Source organism: Vidua macroura, chromosome 23, assembly GCF_024509145.1.
Source record: "Vidua macroura isolate BioBank_ID:100142 chromosome 23, ASM2450914v1, whole genome shotgun sequence".
Classification (NCBI taxonomy): domain Eukaryota; kingdom Metazoa; phylum Chordata; class Aves; order Passeriformes; family Viduidae; genus Vidua; species Vidua macroura.
This window is the reverse complement of record NC_071593.1, coordinates 453,968-470,055: the sequence shown is the minus strand read 5'-3', so window position 1 is coordinate 470,055 and position 16,088 is coordinate 453,968.

Sequence of the window (16,088 nt, the reverse complement as noted above, 5' to 3'; positions counted from 1 at the left end):
AGCAGCTGCCACCGTGTTCTCTGCATCTCGGAGCCTCTGGAGAGCAGCAGGACTTTCCAAGGAGGGATGCATCAGGACTACGTCAGAACCCAGGAGGTTTGTCCTGGAACACCTCCCATTGGCATGCCAAGAGTGAATTCAAGAGGCAGGTGAGCGGCAGCCTCCGTTCTGCAGCTGTCTGCGAGCTTCGCACACAAGCCGGCTTCTTCGCGGCTTCGTTCTTCGCCTCTTGCAAGCTACCGCGATCTCCGGCTGCCAGAGGCCAAGAAGCGGCTACTTCACGCACAGATCACTGGAGCGGCAGCGGTGCGCTCCGGAGCGCCACTTCTGCCGAAAGATGCCGGGAAGCGGCACTTCCTTTCGGCCAGCTCTGGAGGGACCCTCTTGCTCCGAGGAGGAAAATTGCAGGAAACCTGGCCTGAATTTGTTCATCTGCAGGCAGTTTTACAAGACTGTAATACCAATCCTGCTCCCTCAGGTCATCCCTAGGTGAAAACAAGGATTAGCTTATTGCTATTGCTTATTCTTAGAGATAATTGGTATTTTTGTATCAACACTGGGGTGGCAGCAGGACCAGGACAGTGCCTGTCCCTTGTGCTGGCACTGCTGAGGGACCTCCAATCTTGTATCCAGTTCTGAACTCTCATGGCAAGAAAAACGTGGAGGGGCTGGAGCGTGTCTGGGAAAGGAACGGAGCTGGGAAGGACTGGACAGTGCTGTGAGGAGCAGCTGGGAAAGGGACTCAGCCTGGAAAAAAGGAGGCTTAGGGGGCATCTTCTCCAGGAGGGTGGAACCACGTTGGAGTCGGGCTCTGCTCTCAGGGAACAAGGAACAAGACAAGAGGAAATGGCCTACAAGCTCTGCCAGGGCAGGCTCAGGGTGGACATCAGCGGGAATTTCTCCATGGAAGGGGTGGTCAGGCCTTGGCAGGGGCTGCCCAGGGAAGTTTTGAGTGCCCATCCCTGGAGGTGTCCTGGATAGGACTGGAGGTGGCACTGAGTGCTCTGGGCTGGGGACACGGTGGGCATGGGGCACAGCTTGACCTTGATGGTCTTGGAAATCTCTTCCAACCTCAACGATTCTGGAATTTGGCTTCCAGCTGGCTGCAAAGTCAGAGGCTGATGTTGGGGCTGTGGAGCTCTGGGATGTCTGTGTTCTCTCCTGGAGCAGCAGGTCAGAGCTCAGATGAGGCTCCCGGCGGATTTGTTGGAGTGGCACAGGACGGGCAGCGTGGGCTCTGTGCCAGGATGTGAAAGCACAGCAGGAGGCATTAATGAAATGTGCTCCTCTTGCTGGCTTCCTTGGAGCTGTCACTGTGACTGTGGGAGCTGCGTAGCTCCCTGTGCACAGCTCTGCCCTCAGTGGAACGTCCCTGCTAATGGGGAGCACAGCTCTGGGCTGCTGTTTCCCACAGACAGGGATTTCTGGAGCTGTGGAGCAGAACCTCACAGCCAGCAACATCTCCTCCTCTGACAGGAGGGTTACTGCCAGCAGTGGAGACTTCTCAGAGTCTGACCCTTTGCTCTTTCCCTAGTATCTGATTTTGTTTGACAAAAAAGGATTATTAAGAAAAAAATCAGCCCCTCCACTCTGCACAAGGGGAATTTGTGGCCTCCCTAGTTCAGCCTGGCTGCTGTATGTGCTGGATCCCCAAAGATGCCCTCAAATCCAAGCAAACATTCCCTGTGCAGATGGGGTCACCATGACCACCCTTTCTGCTTCACAGGCTGCAAGGGTTGTTTCTGGACATCCGTTGTGTCCACAGAACACTCAATGTGGAAATCCTCTCCTGCCCTCTGTGTGTGTCTGTCTGTAAGGAGATGTCAGCCTGTGCAGGCTGCTCTCCAGGAGCTCCAGAGCCCCCTGTTGCACATATTGGCTCCTCCTGCCTACCTGGGACCGAAGCAAAGTGCTAATTGTTGTGCAGATGTCATCTGCCAGGCAGGCAGGAGGCTGGAGGCTTGAAAGAGGTTGTGCTGTCATTTGCTAGCAGCCTCCTCGGTACACGTGAGCTCTATTTTTATTGGGAGTGTGCATTTGCTTTCAGCCACTGCTTTGTTGAATTTCTTTTTCCTTTTTTTTCCCTTCTTTTTATTTCCAGGCCTGCAGATAAGGTTTGAGGGATACATCTATTTTTCATTATTCCAGTTTTGCTACTTGTTTTATAACTGAAAAGAACTCAGCCAAACCCAAAAACCTGTTACCTGTGTAAAAAGCAGCAGTTCATTCTGAGATGAGAAGGAATTGTGTGTTGTGGTCACGCTGGACTGAGGTCATGACTGTGGGACTGTCCAGAAGGGCACAAAGATCAAGATCTGCTGGGAGCAGAGGGCGTTTGAGGCTGTGCATTGTGCTCTGGGTGTGCCAGCTCAGGAGCCTGGGTGTTGGTTGTAGCCTGGTTTTTCTTGGCCCTGTCCCAGGAGAGAAATGGAGGCTCTGGCCACCTGTTGGCTTATGAAAATAGGGGGCTTTTCTTCTACTCCAGCTGTGGTTTAATAAGGGCTTGTGGGTCCTTGAGGTGTTTCTTTGACCGTTTAGAAAAGAGGAGGCACTGAAGGGGGAAATGGGAGGTGATGCTTTCCTGCACTGTGAGTTAAGCAGGGGAACTCATTGCTCAGGGATGCTGTGGGTATCAGAAATCCAGATCTGTTCCAAAACCAATTAATGAGAAAAATCCCGTTGATGTGGTAGAGGTGGCTCAGAGGTAGAGGCTGCTGTTCAGGAAGACCCTGCTCAGGAGTTTCTGGAAGATGCAGAAGTACATCAGGTGCACTGTTACCTCTGCTCCCTGCTCTGTCCCTCTCCTGTCCACCACTGACCAGTGGGATGTGGGGGGTTGCTTTTTCTTTTTCTGGCAAAAACCGAGCAGGGAGAGGAAGAAGTAGCAAAGTGGAGTGGATGGACAAGGTACCAGTGAAAGAGTGGAAGGAGAGGAGGCTTGCCTCCATGTCCCTGAAGGCTTCTGGGGGCAGAGGCTCTTTGGGGGCAGGAGCTGGTGTTGGGTGCTGCTGTGGGCAGGTTTTCTGCTTTGTTGGGCACAAAGTGGTTGCTTCAAGGAGGGAAGACTCTCCTATCTGATGTGCCATCCTGATGGACAGCAAAGCAAGATATTTCGGACTGTGTGTAGGGGAGGAACTTCTTTAAAACCTGGATAGGAGTAGGAGCAGACTTGATGGAGGGATGAGTAATGAAGGAGTGTTTGAACGGAACTAATCAGTCCTATCTTCTTTCAAAAGACCTCATTTAATTTAATTTAGCAGCATGTAAATTTAGAGCCAATCAAAGGAAATACTTATGCAGCCTGTGTGCTGGCAGGCTGCTGCACTCCCTAGCCCAGCAGCGAGCTGAGGGCTGTAAGTGGATCCCGAGCCTTGTGTGAGGCACTGGGGGCACACGTGTGCGTGCTCACATGCAGGGTGGGCACACCAGCTCCGTGCCTGGGCACTGGCACCTGTGACAGCAAAACCCTTCATTTCCCCCCTCTTTTGTTCAGCAGGAGCTCTGTGGTCCATCAGGGTGGCTCTGTGGTCCATCAGGGTGGCTCTGTGCCATGGCTCTGCTCCCTGGTCCCCTGTGAGCCTGGTCAGAGCCAGTTCCTGGCCCCATGGCTGGCTGAGCCTCTGCTCTAAACAGCAGGGAAAGCCTTGTGCTGTAGGAACCACCAAGTAAACCTTGCTGACCTCTGCAAAATGTTGTTTTTCCCCAAGAAAAACCTACATATGGATTAGATGAACCCCCGATCCTTGGACAGCTGGTGGTTTTGTTTAATTTGAATTAACGCAGCTACTTCTGTGCTTAAAATGAGGCACAGGCATAAAAAGCCTTCACGGGATTGCACTGCTTTTTATTTTTCCCTATAGCTGTCATCCATTGCACTGACACAGTGATTTTAAACAAGTCTTGCAGGTCTCCACATATTTTCCAGGAGAGCTATTATCCCCTGTGGGGTCAGTATAAGCTGCTTGGCATTACCTGTCACAAACCCCATTAGCAGTGAGCCCCCCTCGAGCCCTGTGTGCTCACACCTCGAGGTGTTGTGCTTCCTGCCGTGTCACACCCCTGATCCCACGCTGCGTTGCAAAGTGTTGTGTAAAGAGTCCTGAAACCTGCGAAAATGGAAAAAAAAAAAAGCAGTTGGGTTTGTTTTGCTTTTCATTTCAGGCTGGTGGCAATGTCTCCTTGGGCCGGGCTCCTCTCCACCACTGCCAGAGTCAGCCTGCTGCTGCTGCTGGGGTCTGTGCTCTTCTCCTGCTCCAGCCTGGGCCACAGAGTGCCTGTAAGTTTTGGCTGCTCCAGCTTGACTTCAGACTGATAAAACATGGATGTTTTTTGCCTTTAAGGAAATGCCCATTATTCTTTAGGAAATCTCTTTCTTCTGCTTGAATTATGAAAACAAAACAGAAAGGGTTCTACTGATTTCTATGTAAATGAAGAATCGCTTGTATGGTGCTGCCCATTTTTGCTGGAAATGCTAATGAAAATGGGGTGTTGCAAAGCAACTGTGGCCAGGCAGTGACAGCAACACTTAAATGAACCAAGTCACATCCTTTTATCCTTACTGAGCATTTAAACCCCAGCACTCTTCCTGAGCAGAGCTGGTAAACATCAGCTGTCTCCATTATGTGTTTGAACAGATCCAGCACTGGGAGGCCTGGTGGTAAATTTACAATAGCCTGTATCACTAACTCCCTCTTGGATAATCACAGAGCTGTGGAAATCAGCTAAGTAATAACTGCTCCACTCACTGCATTTTAGTCCTGTTGAGTCTTGGCTCAGAAAATGTTAACATTGATTTTCATCTGCAGAACCTGGGCTTTTATGGCTGCGATTGTTCCTGAGCTTTAACCATTTGTTATAATTTGAACAATTCCAAGCCCGTGATGCACTCAGCAAAACCAGGAGTTAAGATCTGGTTTCTCGTGCATTTCTGAAATCGCAGTCCCTTTCCACAGCTGAAATAAAAACATTCTATAGGTTTGTCAGCCATCTTTGTGTGTTACCACAATCAGGGAATCGTGGAATGGTCTAGGTTGGGAGAGACCTTTGTGATTATTGAGTACAACCTTTAACCCAGCACTGCCAAGGCCACCACCAACCCTCGTCCCCAAGGGCCACATCCACACTGTCAATGCTACTCTGTGTGTTTTGCTCAGGTTGACATTTCTGTTGCTCAGAAAGACTCTTCTAGGCTGGAAACTGATATTTATATGCAGAGCATCCAAATTCTGACAGAAAATGTGCATGCATTTTTTTCCCAAAGAGTGGAAGAACTGAACACAGAATGTGTCCCAGAATTTCCAGTTAACCTCTGAATTTACTTACATTTTTCCCTGTGAAAACTTCCTAAGGATTAAAACCCAAACACTTCATGAAGTGAGCTGTAACTCCATCCTAATTGCAAACAATTAGGACTAATCATTCCCTGTAGGGTGGTTATCTCAAATTGTTCAGTAGTGACTGAATTGGTGATCTCAGAAGCTGAAAATATTCCCTTCAGCAGACACTGAGCTGTGGGGATGTAAAAGTCCGTCTGAAGCCCCTCATTTTCCATTCTGCCTTCCGATTGCCACGAGAAAGAATCCCTTCCCCCACTGCAGTTCCGGCTTAGAACAGGACACAGTGCAGGTGGAACCACTGAATTGTCATGCTGGCTGTTCCGAACAAGGCCTGGCAAGAACTTGGCAAGGAGTTGGCAAGGACTTGGCAAAGACCTGACATGGACCCAGCACGGGACAGCCTGATGCGCGGCCTGCTTCTAATCTCCGTTCTTAAGCCAAATGAACTTTTGGGGTGACTCCTGTGGTCCTTCATTGAAGACCCCTCATCTGCCTCGTTACCACTGTGACAAACAAAGAATGAGAACCCTCCTCCCAAGGACTGAGACCCCTGCTATAGGGAGGAGGGGAAATTGGTGGCCTGACCACAAATGACATGACCTGTTTCCCTTCAGTGATTCAAATGGACTTATTCTTCATTGTATTCGTCTTGCTTTGGTGGTTTCTGTGGACTCACCTGTTCCCTCAGGGCGATTACAATGGACTTTCATTGTTACACTTGTTCCCCCCCTCTTTCCTCTGTGGACTATAATTGGACCCCCGAGTCGACCAGAACTTTGGAGACTCCCCCGACACGACAGACGGATCCCCATCGTCCGGACCACTGAGGATCTCGCCTGTGTTGGTAGCTATTCCCATATCCTTCCTCTTCTCTCTCTCTATTCTTCTATCTCCTTTCTGATCCCCACTATCGCATTTACTGTTTTGGCCCCTAATAAAGGTGCATTTGTTGTGATTAACTGATAGTCCCTTGTTGTTTGCCTTTGTTGCACTTTTGGGATCGGTGAAAAGAACCATCACGACACCCCGCAATAAGCGGATCGTGACATTAAATTGGCGTCACGGACAGGATTTCTGTCTAGACAGAAGGGTTGCAGCTGAAAAGGCACCCATACTGTCTTTGGAAATTCATAAAAGATCCCTTAGTGCAAAAGGCGGGACACTGTTGTTTTGTTGTTGTTGTGTATCTGGTCTGGGAAGGAAGGGACAACTTGAAGAAACTAAGCAGAGCCTCCCAGGCAGATTATTGTCCTTTCACCCACCCAGGGAAGCGAAGGGCGACACAGCGAAGGCTGTGTAATTTTGTGGAACTTAAGTTGTACCTCCCTGTCGTGGTTTTTGGTCCCTTCACAAAATGAGTGACAATCTTAGCGTTGAAATTAAAGCTGAATTTTATGCACTACTAGCCAAACACAATGCCAAACCTTCTACGGAAGGAGAAAAATGGGCACAGAGTAATTGGTTGAACTTAGAAAATGTTATTGATAGAGTGTGTTCATTACAACATGAAACAAAATTCAAACTGGGCAAAAATAAAACTATCTTATGCTCAGTTTTAGGAGCTTGTCTTATGGCAGCTATAGAAAATCGCTTCGAGCGAAGAAGTGAGGAACATGCTATAATAGACTCCCTTCAAAATCTAGTTGAAATTTTGCAAAAACAGTTCTATGAAGCAAAAAAATGTGATCTATGCATTGCGAGCTGCCTTAACAGAGGAACATATTAACAAATCACATCATGCTGATTCCTCTACAGAGCTTGAGGAGAAGGAAACTCCTCACATTAAACAAATCTATCCTCATCAAGAACTTGAAGCAGCAAGTAATTGTGGGGAACATTGCTGCCATCACTTGAGACCCTTGATTAAAACAGAGTATAACTATCTCAGTGATGATGATCTCGAACCTCACATCACAACCAAACACATACCATCACAACTAAACACTGCCACCGAGCTAGCTAAGCTTAAAAGGGAATACGGACACCCTCCACATGAATCAGAAACAGAATATGTTTTCTGGGTGTCCCTCACTGGTGGTGATCAAATTCAATTAACTGAACAGGAAGCCAGTGGGTATTGGGGACATGGTGTCTTCTTAACAACAGGAGAGAAAGGTGACACATGGTCCCTGACACAGCGTGCAGCTTTTTGGGCCGGGGGAACAAGCCCCTTGGAAAGGGGAGATCCCATAGCTATAATCAGTACCCCCGATCAACTCTTGGAAAATGTGCACAAAGCTGCTTGCCTGCAAATGACTCACAAAAAGAAATTAATTCCTGACTTTGAATCCCTGATGCAATTATCTGTGAAGCCCAAGATAATGACCCCTTGAATTTGTGGGCTTCCAGAATCACTCAAACCTACAGCAATTCTCCTTCAAAAAACTATAGCAGCTGTATCTCCTGTAGAAAGACCAGATAGATTTCCCAGTAACCAGAACGACCCATTTGTTCCCCTTTATGACTTGTTGAGGAAAGGGGTGAAATGGGATTGGAGTCTTTCTCAGGAGTCAGCATTGCAATTGCTGATTTTTGAAGCAACAGCTCATCAAGCAGTGACCCCTATCCATCCTACAGATCCTTTCCAGGTGGAATGGGGATTTGCCTCCTCAGGGCTGTCAGTACACATATGGCAGCGGGGTCCTGAGGGTCTGACAAGACCTGTTGGTTTTTACTCCCGTGGTTCCAAAGATGCTGAGAAAAGATACACTACTCGGGAAAAAGGATTGTTTATGGTTATCTTAGCTTTCCTAGAAGTAGAAAAAATTGCACAAAAACAACCAATTGTATTGAGAGGCCCCTTCAAGGTTATTAAGACAGTCACTAGTGGGAGTCCCCCTCCTGACGGGGTGGCCCAGAGGGCCTCAGTGAGAAAGTGGTATGCTCAGGTTGAACATTACTGTAACTTCTTCTCAATGACAGAAGGACCTGTAAAAACTTTAGCAGTCCAAGAAACTGAGAGCTTGGACAAACTTGCCTCTGTAATCAAAGTAACCCCTCCTTTCTGCCCCGAACAATCAGCAAACTCTTGGTTTACTGATGCTTCTGCTAAAGGGGAAGGAAAAGGATGGAAATCTAGGGCAGAAGCCCTCCACTTTTCCTCTGGTGAGCAAATTATTACAGAGGGAGAAGGTAGTACACACAGTGGGGAGCTGATAGCTGTCTGGAGTATTTTTCAACAAGAAGCACAGAATTCCTCTTTGGTCTGCATCTACACTGACTCCTATGCTCTGTACCAAATGATCCTAATAATCCAGCTCATTACCCTGGCCAACCTGTTCTGGTGGACCTCTCTTACTATAGGACTAGTACCACTTGTGCTAAAACCCCCTCTGAATAAATATGCATGGGAAGCCTCTGGTGCTCTAGGGAAAGAGCATTGGACAAATACATGCTGGATAATTCCATCATTCTAACTTTTCTGCCTCTCGGCGGCAGAATTCTGTTGTGTTTACTTTTCCAGAAGAACTCCGAGGGACATGAAGACCACCTAATCCATGATAAAACTGGTAATATTTTTCTGCATCCTACCACAACCCCATGGCCAGAAACCAGCTGAGTGGCCGTGGTCTGAAATAATTGTGGTAGCATGCAGAAAAAGTGAAAGGATCTCTTTAAGCACAAAAAGGTCTGCACGCACCCAAGCGTACAGGATTGTTGGCACAATTTTACACTAACACAGACTGCAGAAGGGGTTTGCTTATGGAAAAAAAAAAAACACCAAAGGGCTTTCTTTTAAGTTTATAATAAATGCTGTAGCCCAATCTACTACGGTTTATACCACCACCACTACCACCACTCGAGCCCAGCCACCAGTTATGCTTACCCCAAAAATTTTTGAAGTTGGACCATATATAATCAGGAAAACTGGCCAACAACAGATATTGTTTAATCTGTTATGGTCTCTTAAACAAGTCAAATTGCTGATGCAAAACAATGTCTCAGAAATACAACCAGCTTGTTCACCCTTTTTGCAAACCTCTTTTCAGGGCTGGACAACCTGGCTGCGACAGTGGAACCCTCCTAAAAAACGGGTGCCAAGAGACATAACTGGTGTTGTGGGAACAGGATTGGGAATCAATTCAGACATATTAATGAATAAATTGGCTTCTATGACTAAAGATTTAACCAAAATACAACAACCACTGCAATCGTCCTTATCGGCCTTGAGAACACATCAGTGGTTGCTACCAAATTGGGAAAAGATACCTTAGCTCTTAGCTGTATCCAGGCTCGATTATGGATGCAGTCAGTTGCTGCCTCAATTATAAGAGAAGGTGAAGAAGGCATTTTTCCTACTGAAATTAGGAAAATAGTCTGGGACAGTGCCACTGACTTTGAAAGAGATTTCCAATCCTGGTGGAATTTAGTGAATTTTACCTATGACCCCAACACAAACACAGCCACAGCATTTGTGTTGACCATAAGAAATGCCTGGGTGCATTTGATATTCCCTATCATTGCACTAGGATTAAATCATGATGGACCCACTTTCTATCCCTCTGAACATAGAGAATGGGCCCATCAAATTAATGACAAATGGCAAACTGTCAATTTAGAGTCCTGTACTATCCGAGAACAACTAGGGTTTATCTGTGAAGGTAATGCAATTATAGCTCAAGATATCTGTTTAGACACAGAACAAAATATCTGTCATTTTGACATCCACCCTAACGAGACTTCTGAAACAGTCCTTGTATATACAGGCAATGGGTGTGCCTGCTTCAGAACCGCTTGTGATACTGTATTTATAGAAAGTACAGTAGTAGATACTAAAAATCATTCAAATTATTGTGCTTGCAACTTTACTAAAATTGCAGGATGTGATTTTTCTTTTGTAGCTCCAGTTACTTCACATGAACTTTTAGAATCCAATCTCACGTTGATTCACAAGCTATTGCCTACTCCCATTGGGATGAACCTTACTCTGGTAAAGCAATTATTACTTCATCAAGATCTAATAGAGATCCTAGGAAAAATCAAGGGGAATGGACAGAAAACTCTGGTAACTGTTCATCATGATGTGCAAGAAAAACATCGTGTTGTGGAAAGGGTGAAAAGTGATGCTGAGCACAAGTGGTGGGATACCCTTTTCGGGTGGTCACCCACCGCCACCGGTATTCTGAACAAATTGTGTCATCCCATCGTTGTTCTTCTGATTTTAGTTATGATTGGTTTTGTTTTATCAGTAATCTTGCTTATTGTAAATTGGAGAATGATGAAACGATTAACAAAATTAACATCTATAATTAATGCACACCACTTGGCCGACATCCTTTACACTATAGATGTTCCCAAAACTGTAGACACAAGAAGATTATAAGCTTAGAAGATATGTTTTAATCATTGTTTTAATTATTTTTTGTTTATTGATTATAAAATTGTACTCAGTAATATTGATTATACTAGGTTTATTACTTTATTGTTTAATATTGATTATACTGGTTTATTATTTGATCAATCTATTGTTTAATTGATGAATATTGATTATTATCTGAACAATTTATTGTTCAACTATTATTGATTTAATTAATACTTATTGTATTACTGCTTATTATTTAATTACTAATATGTTATGATTGTTTTAGTTTTCCTGTTTTCTCTCTCCTTTCCTTTTTCTCTTCCCTTCCCCCTGGGATGTGCTGCCAACACTTGACGAGTCCTGAAGACTCCACAACGACACCATGGAAGATCTTTTCGAGGGCAATCGTCAGTCACGGGGTGGTGTAAAAGTCCGTCTGAAGCCCCTCATTTTCCATTCTGCCTTCCGATTGCCACGAGAAAGAATCCCTTCCCCCACTGCAGTTCCGGCTTAGAACAGGACACAGTGCAGGTGGAACCACTGAATTGTCATGCTGGCTGTTCCGAACAAGGCCTGGCAAGAACTTGGCAAGGAGTTGGCAAGGACTTGGCAAAGACCTGACATGGACCCAGCACGGGACAGCCTGATGCGCGGCCTGCTTCTAATCTCCGTTCTTAAGCCAAATGAACTTTTGGGGTGACTCCTGTGGTCCTTCATTGAAGACCCCTCATCTGCCTCGTTACCACTGTGACAAACAAAGAATGAGAACCCTCCTCCCAAGGACTGAGACCCCTGCTATAGGGAGGAGGGGAAATTGGTGGCCTGACCACAAATGACATGACCTGTTTCCCTTCAGTGATTCAAATGGACTTATTCTTCATTGTATTCGTCTTGCTTTGGTGGTTTCTGTGGACTCACCTGTTCCCTCAGGGCGATTACAATGGACTTTCATTGTTACACTTGTTCCCCCCCTCTTTCCTCTGTGGACTATAATTGGACCCCCGAGTCGACCAGAACTTTGGAGACTCCCCCGACACGACAGACGGATCCCCATCGTCCGGACCACTGAGGATCTCGCCTGTGTTGGTAGCTATTCCCATATCCTTCCTCTTCTCTCTCTCTATTCTTCTATCTCCTTTCTGATCCCCACTATCGCATTTACTGTTTTGGCCCCTAATAAAGGTGCATTTGTTGTGATTAACTGATAGTCCCTTGTTGTTTGCCTTTGTTGCACTTTTGGGATGGGTGAAAAGAACCATCACGACACCCCGCAATAAGCGGATCGTGACAGGGGATGATAAGCCTGAACCAGTTAATATGTTCCTGTTGGAACCAGAACAGCTCAGACCCAGGAGTCAATGCCTGGTGTGAGAGTACAGGTCATTTCTGTGCACTCTCCAGAGTTTTTTGTGACTCCCACCAGCTCCTTAGGGAAGCTTTCCATTGAACACCAAGGTTTCCCTCACAGCAAGGATTTTTTTCCCCTGCTGTTCTCCCCTGCCCTCCCCTTGGTGTAACGTTGAGCCGCTCGTGCTGGCTGCTCTCCCACACCTCTGCCAGCCTCATGCTGCACTTGCCATGGAGGTGGTGATTAAATCCCTGCCTCATTGTTTTAAAAGGCTTGGAGAACACTGGGAGCGGGTGGAGAAGAGGATCCTCACATTTGTATCATGTGGGCAACTTGGTGTGTTTTTTCCCGTGTCCTATTTTGGAAACAGCTGAACTATTTTAGCTGAAATCTTCTCCAAACCTGAAATAAATGCATTTAAGAAAAAAAAAAAAAAAAAAAAACCAAAAAGAAAACCCAAAAAACCCCCAAAAAACCAAACACAAACCCCCCCCCAAAAAAAAAACAAAACCAACCCCCAAACCAACCAACAAGCCTTGAGGCATTCCACTCCTGTGGAAAATTTCAGCTGAAAAAGTTAAAAGTTTGACATATTTTTAGGCAAGGGAAAATGGGGTCTTAATATGTTACACAACCCTAATAATAGCCAGGGCTCCTGCCTCTGACTGAAATACAGGTGAGGCTCTGTGAGAGCTGGTTTGAAACCTGCAACCTGCTCTGGAATAGGAAATAAGCTGCATTGCTTTGTTCAGCACAAATGTCATGCTAGTTATGCATGTTTAACCTTTAATATACTTTAAATCTAAATTTAACCATGTGGAAAAAATCTCGGATGTCAAAAAAAAAAAATCTGCTGGCGAGGGAAAAAAATTTGTATTCTCAGCCAGCACTAAATTACCCAGATGCAATTGCTAATGAGCTGAATCTCTTCTCTCCAAAAGGAGTTTGCCCTTACAAAAATAGAAGAGAGCGACATAAAAGATGACAGTGGGAAGGAGCCGGGGACAGAGGATGACGCTGATCCTGAAGACCTGGAAGTGTTTTACCCCACAGATCAGTGGCAAACCCTGCCTCCAGGTAACTGCTGCTGGCTAATTATAGCATGCCACTGGAAGCCACCTGCCAGCACTGACAGGAGCCTTGCAGACACTCCAAGAGCTGGTTGTTCCCATAACAATGTGTGCTTTTGCTGGTGTACACATAAAGAGAAGGATGTGGTGACGCAGTGCAGGGACTGGAGGCCGTGGGCAAAGCGTCCAAGGAGGGCACTGGAGCAGGAGGAGTGGGCTGCCAGCCCCCTTGTGGGTGGGAGCTGTCTCTGTCACTGGCTCCACAGCCTTTTCTCTCTTCATTTGTCAGGGGCCAGGTTTTATAACATTTGCTGGCATGTGGATTCCCAGGTCTGTCGTGCTCCGGTGTGGAGCTGCTCAGTGGCAAACTGATTAGGAGCTGTCACTGGAGCACTGCACAGCTTTTAACAATGGATTTTCTGTTCCTTGGCTGTTTGAAAGCTAGCTTTTATTTCCATCTGTGCAAACCACAAAAAACCTCTTCCCTTTCTTTGGGTTGGTGTCTTTCATTAGACATGCTGGGACTCTGTGGAGAGAGGAGCCCAGCGGAGCAGCTTGGCCTCCGTCTGCTGGGAAGGCTCTGGAGGGGCCAAACCCATTCAAACACACACAGATGCACGTGTGCATACATATTCCAACAATTAGCCTGTCCCTGGGGTCCTGAACGAGCTGTTTAATCCACTTGTGCTTTGGTGTCCTCATGTATATGCAGGTGTAATACCTTCCCACCTTACAAGGGTGAACTAAGTAGTAATTAATTTTTATAAAGTGCTCTGAATTTAAGAGCTTTATCCTATGCTCAGTATTATCATTGAATGAATAAGTATGGGTTCCATTTGTCTTGAAATTTCTGCCAGATATAGCAGAATGACTTTTCCAAATGTAAATCTTTATAAAACATAAATGGCTACAAAAGCCCCTGTGTTCCACAGAGCTGCAGTATATACTTATATTCCATTTCTGTACCATTATGTATGGAAGGCATGTGGTGTCCCTGCTCATTATTCAGCCTGGCAGATCCCCACCAGCTTTGTTGGAGCAGAACATGTACATACTTGCAATCATTAGAAACTTCATTGCAGGGTTTGTTCACAAGCACCTTCTCCACTGCTCGGGTGCCTTATTCTGCTTCATTTTTGTAGTTATTCCATGTTGGGCACACGCAGTGAAGGGTTTGTGGAAGTGGGGAGCTTGTCAGTATTCACAGAGGAGAGTAATTTTGTTTACTCTTGTAAAGACTTTAATGGTATCCTGCCTCACGCTCTGACTGCTACAGGTCCCAGCACTGGGGACACGGCACAAAGAGGAGCCTGCCTTGATCTCCTGCTGCCAGCCTGGGTTTCTGTCTCCTGGGGTTCCTCGAGTGAAATCCCTGTGAGGACTGGCACTCACACCTTCAGCACGTGTTAGCCAAGGCTGGGGACCCTGCTGCCAGCATGAGCCCATCCCTGTAGCCTCTGGCCCACACTTTCCCAGTGTGAGCACAGCTCTGGCTGGGCAGGGAGCTGACTTGGCACAAGGGAAGCTGCTGCTGTGGCTGCACAGGGATGCACCTTCTGGTCCTGCAGCAGAGCCACGCTCCTTGACAGCGTGTCTCATCCACTGCTTCTGCATCTTGCCATGTTTTCCATGTGGTTGCACTCACTGGCAGCTGAGCAAAGCCTGGCTGGGCTGGGCTCAGAGTTTGCCTTCTGCTGCCCATCTCTCCAAGACACTCCCACTCCCTCTCCCGTTGTATCCCTGCAGCAAACTAGGCCAGTCTCTCTGGGGGGAAGCAAATGATTGAATTTAGAACTGATCTGCAGTTCTGAACACTGGGAGGGAGCTTGGAGCTGCACTTCGCCCATCTCACTCCTGTTTCAACTTGTTCCTGTTCTGAGCTCACGCAGGAGTTTTGTGCTTCTCTACAATGGTGCAGCAGCTCATCTTTTATCGATGTATTCCCAGTTTTCCTGTGCTGAGTTTCCAGTTCCCTGTTGCTAATTGCATCAATCCACATTTCCACTGGGACTGCAGCAGTGTCATCAACCTGTAACCTGTCAAATCCACCCCAAATTCGATTGTTATTGTGTCTGTAACGCTTTGGGCGCTTGTTCCTCGCTGTCTACAGTGTGAGCTGGATTTTGATCAAGTGCTTCCTTGCACTTTGAGCACACTTCAAGCTGCTGGAGGTAGCTGGATGCAAACACAGAGAGACAGTTGCCCTAAGAGGTGTGCTGCCTGTAATCTGGAAGCAAGATCAGCTGTCTCTTCTGCCAGGCAGCCGGAGCTGACGGCTCTGGAAAGGTTGGTGAAACTTCCCAAAGCCCTTTAACACTTCGTTAGGCATTGCTTCTTTCTCACTTGGCACTAAATAATGCACCAGGTGCAGGGCTCACACTGAAAGGAGACGTGTGCCTCGGAGAGGCTTCCAGCACCTCTGCTATTGGACTTCTGGGCATCGTCTGTGGGGCTTTTCCTTCTGTCCATGGCTGGAGTCCACAGGAACCTGGAGGGTTTTTGGGGTTTAGTGAGTGGGATTGCTGTGTCCTCTGAATGAAGGTTCACAGCCCTGCTCAGACTCCTCATGGTCAGGTCACAGAGTTTGTTTGAAGTTGTGCTTCCTCTGCTCTCTTTTTTTGTTCAGAATACACTTTCTCCAGGTGATAGTACCCTTGGGAGCTGGAACATCTTTTTTCTTTTGTTATTTGGGCACCAAATTTCCCAATATTTTGTTTAGCATTCCTGATGATGATTGGAAGTTGGATTGCTCTGACCATCTAGTTGTGTCACTGAGCAGCAGATTTTTCCATCCAGCATTAGGGTGGGAAATTTTCCACCCAGCAGTGGCTCCATTGGGAAGACTTTGCTGTGAAGATTCAGAAAAAGGATATCAGAGACAGGGGTTTAATTGGGAAAGGAAAAGGGTGTTGATCACCACCCCAGCAGTGAAGAGTGGAGAGCTGGGGCTGCACAGGGCCTCTGCTCTGCCCATCCCCATGGCAGCAGCACTTTGCTGCTCCCTAATGTGGTAGAAACCCTCTGGCAGCTTT